Here is an 8,282-nt window from a genome sequence, read left to right as displayed (position 1 = left end):
GCGTGCCTGCCTCCACCACCCTACTTGGCAGCGCATTCCAGGCCCCCAACACCCTCTGTGTAAAAAACGTCCCTCTGATATCTGAGTTATACTTCGCCCCTCTCAGCTTGAGCCCGTGACCCCTCGTGATCGTCACCTCCGACCTGGGAAAAAGCTTCCCACTGTGCACCCTATCTATGCCCTTCATAATCTTGTACATCTTCCTGTGTTCTGCTAAATTGTTTCTTCCTTTTTAAATTCAGTTAATTCACTATTGTGAAAGTAACTCCAATACTGCTGGCAATTTAGTTCCTCTATATGTCTGAATGCTCCTTCAGAATTGCACTGTATAGATGCTATTTGTTCCAATGTCTGACTGCCATTTCTATTGAGAGCTACTCAAGCTGCTAGTGTTGTGATGCCGTCTTGTTGTATTGACTCAAATGGAAAATAAGAATTTGTGCCCAGAATCATGTGCGCCTCATGTGTCAAGTGCTGCGAAGTTGAGTTTGTAAAGATGTGGAGAATTTAAAAATGCTGGAGTGAACAAAAACATTGCATGGTCCTTTTAAAAGCTGGTGTTTGTTTCAATGCTTGGAGGTTTAAAATGCAGGTGCATATGGGGTCCCAGACTAAAACATTTGTATCCAAGGTCAGCAACAGGATTGCCTTGGTAACAGGCTTCAGGCATTTGAATGTTTTGAATTTAGCCTATCAACTTGAAGCAGATACTCAGATACCAAGGAATTATAACATTTGAATTTGATGATGTTGACAAAATCAGACCAATCTACTGTAGGAAAATTGATAGGTCATCACAGGTATAAAAGAGAGTGCAAGGGGGGAAAAAAACACCTCTCAAGTCTCGAGACGGAGAGAAGAGCTTTCCACTCTGCCAGCTTCAGATATCTCATAAGACAACACAGCATCTAACCAGCGAAAGGTACCAAATCAAAAACCTTACAGGCAGAGAAATCAACTGAGAAACTCCAGAAGGTTCTGAAAGACACAAAACCTGGTTGTATTTTTTTTTGAGTGTGACTAAATTCTATTATTACTTTTTTGATTAATGAATGTATATTGTATTTATTTGAACAACATTCCAGTAGAACCTTATTTTATTTGGTATGTGACTGGTTTAGCTGAAGTTCCCTGTTAGTTAAATAAATAAATTGTTAAGTGTTCATTTTGAAGCACGTGTCACGTATTTCTGTTCGTTAACCACTAAACGTTACTGAAGGACAGTTCACCTTTCCACACACTTTCAACAGATTACAAGGTGAGGTATTCCTCTTTGGGGGATTCGGCATTATTTCTCAAAAGGGAGTCAACCTCTGCATCATAGCACAAGACACAGAACAATGATGCTGCTTATGCCCAGTTCTTGGCTCAGACTCTCAGTTAAAATCAATGGACTGTCAGGTAGTGATCGTCAAATGTGTTTTGGTCAGCTTCGATTGTGTAATCATGGTGATGCTGTGAATTCAGAGTTCTAATGTGGGAGGCCAGAATTTGCCTATAACACAAGGAGTCGGCAGTTACACCATCAATAATTTAGTTCAACAGTTGGGTGGTACTATATATTTAAATGGTTGCACAATTGCTTTAAGAGCAGGTCACATGAATTGATTGTGAGGTCATTGGATTGTTTCACAAGCTTCTGTCTTAGTTTTAATTTCTACTTTGTATAGGCAACAGTTCCTCAAAATAATCTTCACAGATAGAAATATTCATAGAATCCCTACAGTACAGAAAGAGACCATTTGGTCCATCAAGCCTGCTGCAACAACAATCCCATCCTATCCCCGTAACACCCACATATATACTCTGCTCATCCCCCTGGAAGTGTGGGAGAGAAACAGAGCTCCCGGAGGAAACCCACGCAGACACGGGGGGAATGTGCAAACTCCACGCAGACATCACCTGAGGCTGGAATTAAACCCGGGTCCCTAGCGCTGTGGGGCAGGAGTGCTAACTACCATGCCACTGTTGTTATTATATTGAATCTATGGATGCAAACCACATCATTTTCTTTTTATCTAAAACACACAATTCCTAACATAGCTAAGATATGTGGGTGGCACGGTGGCACAGTGGTTAGCACTGCTCCCTCACAGCGCCAGGAACCCGGGTTCAATTCCGGTCTCAGGTGACTGTCTGTGTGAGGTTTGCACATTCTCCCCATGTCTGCATGGGTTTCTTCCGAGTGCTCCGGTTTCTTCCCATAGTCCAAAGATGTGAGGGTTTGGTGGATTGGTCATGCTGAATTGCCCTTTAGTGTCAGGGGGACTAGCGAGGGTAACTACATGGGATTATGGGGATAGGGCCTGGATGGGATTATGGTCAGTGCAGACTCGATGGGCTGAATGGTCTCCTTCTGCACTGTAGGCTTCTATGATTACAAAAAGAAAATTGTTGACGAGTCGGGGTTATGTTTTGTCGAGGAATCGGGAAGCAGGAAAAAAACACCATGGGGCCTTTCATTTTGAGTATTAGAAGTCTGGGGAAAAGTCAGAACAGGATTAAAGACTGAAGTGCCAGTGAAGGAAGACGGAGTAAGACAAAAAAAAATACTGAGCCTCGTGAGACAGCTGGTGGAAAACCGGATACCTCACAGAATGGGGCATCAACTAAAAATTGGGATTTCCAATGGACATCAAGGCAATTGGGATTAATGTGATCCGGCCCACCAGCCCACCAGCCTCGATGAGGTTCCTGCCCACAGCGAGCAACAACCAAATAATTATACAAAACCACTAATTGTAATAAAATGAGTGGGCTTCCCGGCCCATTCACCAGCCCCTCACCATGCCCCCCATCCCCCAGCAGGAATGTGCCACCAGCTGGGCTTTAGTGTTGCTAATCGTAAATGGGGACATGGCGTGTTGGATCCCAAGGGTTCAGGAGAGCACCACTCACCCCACAGAAAGGAGGGGCATCCTTCCCCACCATCATTTAAATTACAGGTCACCTCCCCAATCCTACACCATGCAGGCATGAGGGTGACCTGACCTGACCCCTCCTCAGCTCTCCTCCTCAGACTCCTCACTCAGCCCAACTCCCTCCTCAGACCACCCACACTCAGGCCCCAATTAAGGCTAGGCACCTTGGAAGTGCCAATGGTGCCCCCGGCACCCTGGCACTGATACCCTTGCTTGGCACTTTGGATCTTGGGGCGGGCAGGTGGGGGGGTGGTCAAAGAGGAATGTAGGCCCAATATGCCACTGCCAGAGGAAGGATCCTTCAGGGATCTTCAATGTTGGGTGGGCTCAGGCTTTGGGCAACGGGTTGCCCTCACCACTCTTTCCTGGTATGTTGGTCTCATGGTTGGACTGCCCCTTCTAGCCCTGGCAGACCTGAAGGCCACCCCTGGCACGGTGATTACAGGCAGCCCTGTGATCAATATCTTCATTCCTGCCTGTCAGCTGGGAAAATTCTGAAGTGGTCGGGTCACTTTAACCTCCATGCCCCCGGTCACCTGGCAGGATTTTAAATCTTTGCAGCAGTCCATTCTGCAGCAAAGATTTTCCTTTCCCCCCTGTCAGAAGCTGCAGGTGTGAGCGGACCCCTTTGAAGTCCTCTGGCGGGAGGGAGAATTTAGCATGTCCAATGCACCTAACCAGCATGTCGTTTGGACTGTGGGAGGAAACCGGAGCACCCGGAGTAAACCCATGCCGACACAGGGAGAATGTGCAGAGTCCACACAGACAGTGACCCAAGCCAAGAATCGAATCTGGGTCCCTAGCACTGTGAGGCAGCAATGCTAACCATTGTGCCACCGTGCCGCCCTCTAAGCCTGATTCACAGCCTGTGGTTTCTTCAAAAGGAATAAAAGGTTTAACTTGTGCAAATCTCCGATTTGATCACGGGGTGCCTGAAATCACGATGCCCAGAGTGATCTTCAGGTCTACCACGATGAGAAGAGCAGACCAACCACAAGACTCCTGTCCCATGGGAGAGTGGTGACATCAACCTCTTGCCCCCAGACCAAGCCCATCCAACCCCAGGACTCTTGAATGACACTTGGTCTGCAGCCTGGCAGTGGCAGAGGGGCAAATGGCCACTAGACCCACCTCCTTGACCCCCTTGGGGCCCAAGGCAACAGGACAGGATGTCAGTGCCGGGTGCCATGGGGGCAGTGCATTGTTGGCACCAGTAAGATGCATGGCGTGAATGTGGGGGTCTGAGTGGGGTTCTAAGGGGGGAGGGGGCCTGAGTGGGCGGCTAAATTGGGGGTCTGAGGGGGGAGGGGTCTGAGTGGGGGAGTCAGGCCGGGTTCCCCTCATGCCTGCGTGGTGTCAGGAGGGGGGCTAGGGTTTAACCATTATTTGAGGGTGAGGATGTCCCTCTTTGGTGAAGGGTTGGTTGTTCCCCTGGTCAGTGGGATTGGCACCATTTAATATTTGGGGGGAAGAGAGTAGCTAAAGTGTTCTCTCAGAAGTGGAGACAAGAAATATTATCATGGGGAATGAGGAAATGGCAGAGAAATATAACAAATATGCTTGTGCCTGTCTGCATAATAGTAATCACAAATTATATACTACAAGTAAAGGGTAAAGCAGAAGATAAAAAGTGTGAGGAAATGAAGGTAATTAATATCTACAGAGAGAAACTGCTGGATAACTTCAAAGGACTAAAGTCTGATAAATCCCTCGGACCTGATGGCCTTTATTGTTGGGTTCTCAAGGAGATAGTTTTTTTATTCATTTGTGGACATGGGCGTCGCTGGCTGACCAGCATTTATTGCCCATCCCTAGTTCCCTGTGGGCAGTTGAGAGTCGACCACTTTGCTTTGGCTCTGGAGTCACATGTAGGCCAGACCAGGTAAGGATGTCAGATTTCCTTCCCTAAAGGACATTAATGAACCAGATGGGTTTTCCAAGAACTGGTAATGGTGTTTTTATACTCAACAGTAGATTCTTAATTCCAGATTTTTTTTATTGAATTCAAATTGCGCCATCTGCTGTGGTGGGATTTGAACCCGGGTCCCCAGAACATTAGCTGAGTTTCTGGATTAATAGTCTAGCAATGATACCACTAGGCCATGGCCTGCAAAGATAGAGGATGTGCTGGTTTTCCAAAATCCACTTGATTCTGGAATGTTCTGAGCAGATTGGAAATTTGCAAATGTAACATTACTATTCATGACTGGGGACAAAAGAAGACTGAGAGCTACAAGCCAGATAGGCAGTGCCAAGATGCCCACTGGGTATTGCCCAGGTGCCAGGCTGGCACTGCCAAGGGATCAGGGTGGCACTGCCAGGCTGGCACTGCCTAAAGGGGAACCCCCTTGCCCTCGGCCTTCCTTGGGCGGCCTCAATTCTCCGGTTCCACCGGCGAGGCCAACACAACTGTTCCCTGTTCTTGGGGAGCAGGTGTTTTCCTTGCCAGAGAGAACCTCTCCCAGCGAGGCCATAGAGACAAGTGAAACTGGATGATTCAGCGCCGGGCTCACTAGACAGATACAAATGAGGATTAAAATGAATTTAAATAAATTATTCAGCCTCTCGCCCATTTCCAGTGAGAAGCTGACCTTGCCGGAAATCCGACTCTCACCGGCTCTCATGCATTGCCTGCACTATATGTGCATTGTTGGCACCAGCAAGATGCATGGCGTGAATGTGGGGGTCTGAGTGGGGTTCTACTCACCTTATGGGCTGCTTGTCATCTCCTGGTTGTAGAGTGGGCTTTCTCCTTCAAATTCATTCAGTGCCTGGTTAAGGAACCCAGTATTGGGCTGGTCATGGGGAAAGGGCGTGGGAGGTGGCCTTCTGAGAGCCACCTCCTACCCTTGCTGCTGACATCCCATAACCCCATGACCCAGTGCCCTACAAAACCGTTGCTGTTGTTACTTACCTGTAGCCTGAATTGACCCTTGACCCTTGCCCTCCTGTGGCTGTCATTCCATTATCAGCCACCACCTGGTGACTGCTGGGCCAAAGAGCTGCCGGGCTGTGATTGGCCACCAACTCTCGACAAGCAGGACTCCCACCGGGAGGTCCTGATGTTGAGGAAAGGCCCATTTCTGGTCTCTCAATTGCCTGATCAGCTTGCGATGTGGCAGGTTTTCCCTAAAGGAGGCAGCATCAGTGGTTCGCCAGCTGGTAGGCGAGATACCTGTTGCCTCTGCAGGATACTGTATTGTGGCTCATAAGATATCAAGTTTTTGATTAAATTTTAATAAAAGTGACACATCTTGTTATTAACGTTGCTGATCCTTGATCTCGAGTAGAGGAGACAAAGATGAAGCAGTTGATTTTGTTTGTTGCCTCACTGCAGGGCCTCATGATTTGCTCTATGAAATTGTCCCTGACCTCTGAGGGGCAATGGAGATTAACAGAACTGAAGGTAGTTTTGACAAAATGGTCTCACTGAATGAAAGTGAAGAGGAATTGAAAAAGTGTTTGTAGAAAACCAAACTTGCTAGATACAGTTGATCAAACCTCACAGCAGCCTTTAGGTGCAAACTTTCTCAGAACTGAATGATAATCCCAGGTGTAGGCACCAGATTCAGCCTTATTAACTCCCCTTGGCACATGATTGAGTTGCTCGTAATTCAAGCAATTCCCTTTCGCAATTTAATTTACTCCAGAGCATTTCTCAATGTCTGCAAACGGTTTTCTGTTGCATCGATTTATGGTGACACTCAGTCGCAACATGACAAAAACCTAGTGAGACTTGCATTTATATAGCGCTTTCCACAGCCTCTGCATATTCCGAAGCATATCACAGCCAGTCAAGTAATTTTGAATTGTAGTCTCCTTTGTAATGTAGGAAATACAGCTTCCAATTCAGGTACAGCATGGTTCCACAAACAACAGAGAGATAATAATCTTTGTTAAGGACTGGAGGGGGATTAATTAAACAGCCCTGATTTCTCATATTAATACCTGCCCATAAACAGAAAAGTTTGAAGTTTATTTATTAGTGTCACAGGTAGGCTTACGTTAACACTGCAATTAATTTTCTGTGAGAACCCCCGAGTTGCCACACCCGAGCTTCTGTTCGGGGACACTGAGGGAGAATTTGGCATGGCCAATGCACCTAACCAGCTCGTCTTTCGGACTGTGAGAGGAAACCAGGGCATTGTTTTTGATTTTTAACTTCCCCCTTTATAAGTGGTGGTGTATTTTCCCCAACAGAAGAAAGCAGGATTTGGCTATTGAGTTGGACGATCAGCCATGATCGTAATGAATGACGGAGCAGTCTCGAAGGGCCAACTGGCCTCCTCCTGCTCCTATCTTCTATGTTTTTATGTTTCTAACCCTTAAATTTGGAGTGTAAATTCATCCCCTATTTGCACAGCAAACCCGAGATTCGATAAAATAAGGGGGTCGGTTTATTTCACACACACTAAATGCGGGGAAAGATGTTTCACAATGCCCGCCCCTTCCGCATTTATATACAAAAAGAGGAATAAGGGAAGAAAAGCGGCATAGGGCTAAACCACAATAAAATACAAGTTATGGTTTTACGTGAGCCGAGAATCCAGAATCAAAAGTCTAGTGGAGAGTTTCTGCCGAGGGTAGGCTGGTTGACTGTCGCAGGATGACCTGTCTTTCCAGAAGTGAGCCCTCTACGAGTTGAGAAGGCAGCAGTTCCAATTTCCAGTAGTTCACAGTGTAGATGAGGGCCAGGGAATTGTACTTTTTCTGCTGCTGCCCGTTCGATGGTGAGATGGTAGACGGCGGCCGTCTGTTTGGCTGCAGTTACTGTTCCCTTGAGAGGTCAAACAGAAAACTGAAGATAAGTTCAGACACCTTATTAATGAAAGGAATTCAGACAGCTCAAGTCTCGGTCGTGTAACAGCACATTTCAGGTAACTAATGAAGCCCCCTGGTTGAAACTCACTGTGTTTGGGAGCAGGTAATGGTTGGACTATTAATACCACCTGGGATACAAGGAGTCACAAATAGCTGCCTTTGTCTAGAGCTTGTTGGGACAAACATACCATCACCAGGGCTGGAGCTCTGCCTTAGCAGTGGAAAGTGATTGACATATTTCTATGAATTCTATTGTCAGCAATCACAGAGGCCAGTAGTACCTCCTTACAGATATTGAGAGTTTAATGGTTTGAGTCATGGCTAGTCATGGAAAGTCTTGTCCATTAAAACATAAAAATGATATTTTTTATGGAGTAGTCCGGATGATGTAGATATGTATTTATTTTCTGTCGCATGAAACTGGGACTTCTGGCAATCATGACGAGCAGAAAAATAATGGCTCAGGCACTGAGGAGAATTGCTCCTTTTCAAAATAATGCCTTAAGATCTTTTATATCCACGTCAAGGAGCTGACAGGGC

This window comes from Mustelus asterias, chromosome 6 (genome assembly GCF_964213995.1).
Source record: "Mustelus asterias chromosome 6, sMusAst1.hap1.1, whole genome shotgun sequence".
In the NCBI taxonomy this organism is placed as follows: domain Eukaryota; kingdom Metazoa; phylum Chordata; class Chondrichthyes; order Carcharhiniformes; family Triakidae; genus Mustelus; species Mustelus asterias.
The sequence above is the reverse complement of the archived record's forward strand: the minus strand, read 5'-3'. Positions refer to the sequence as shown.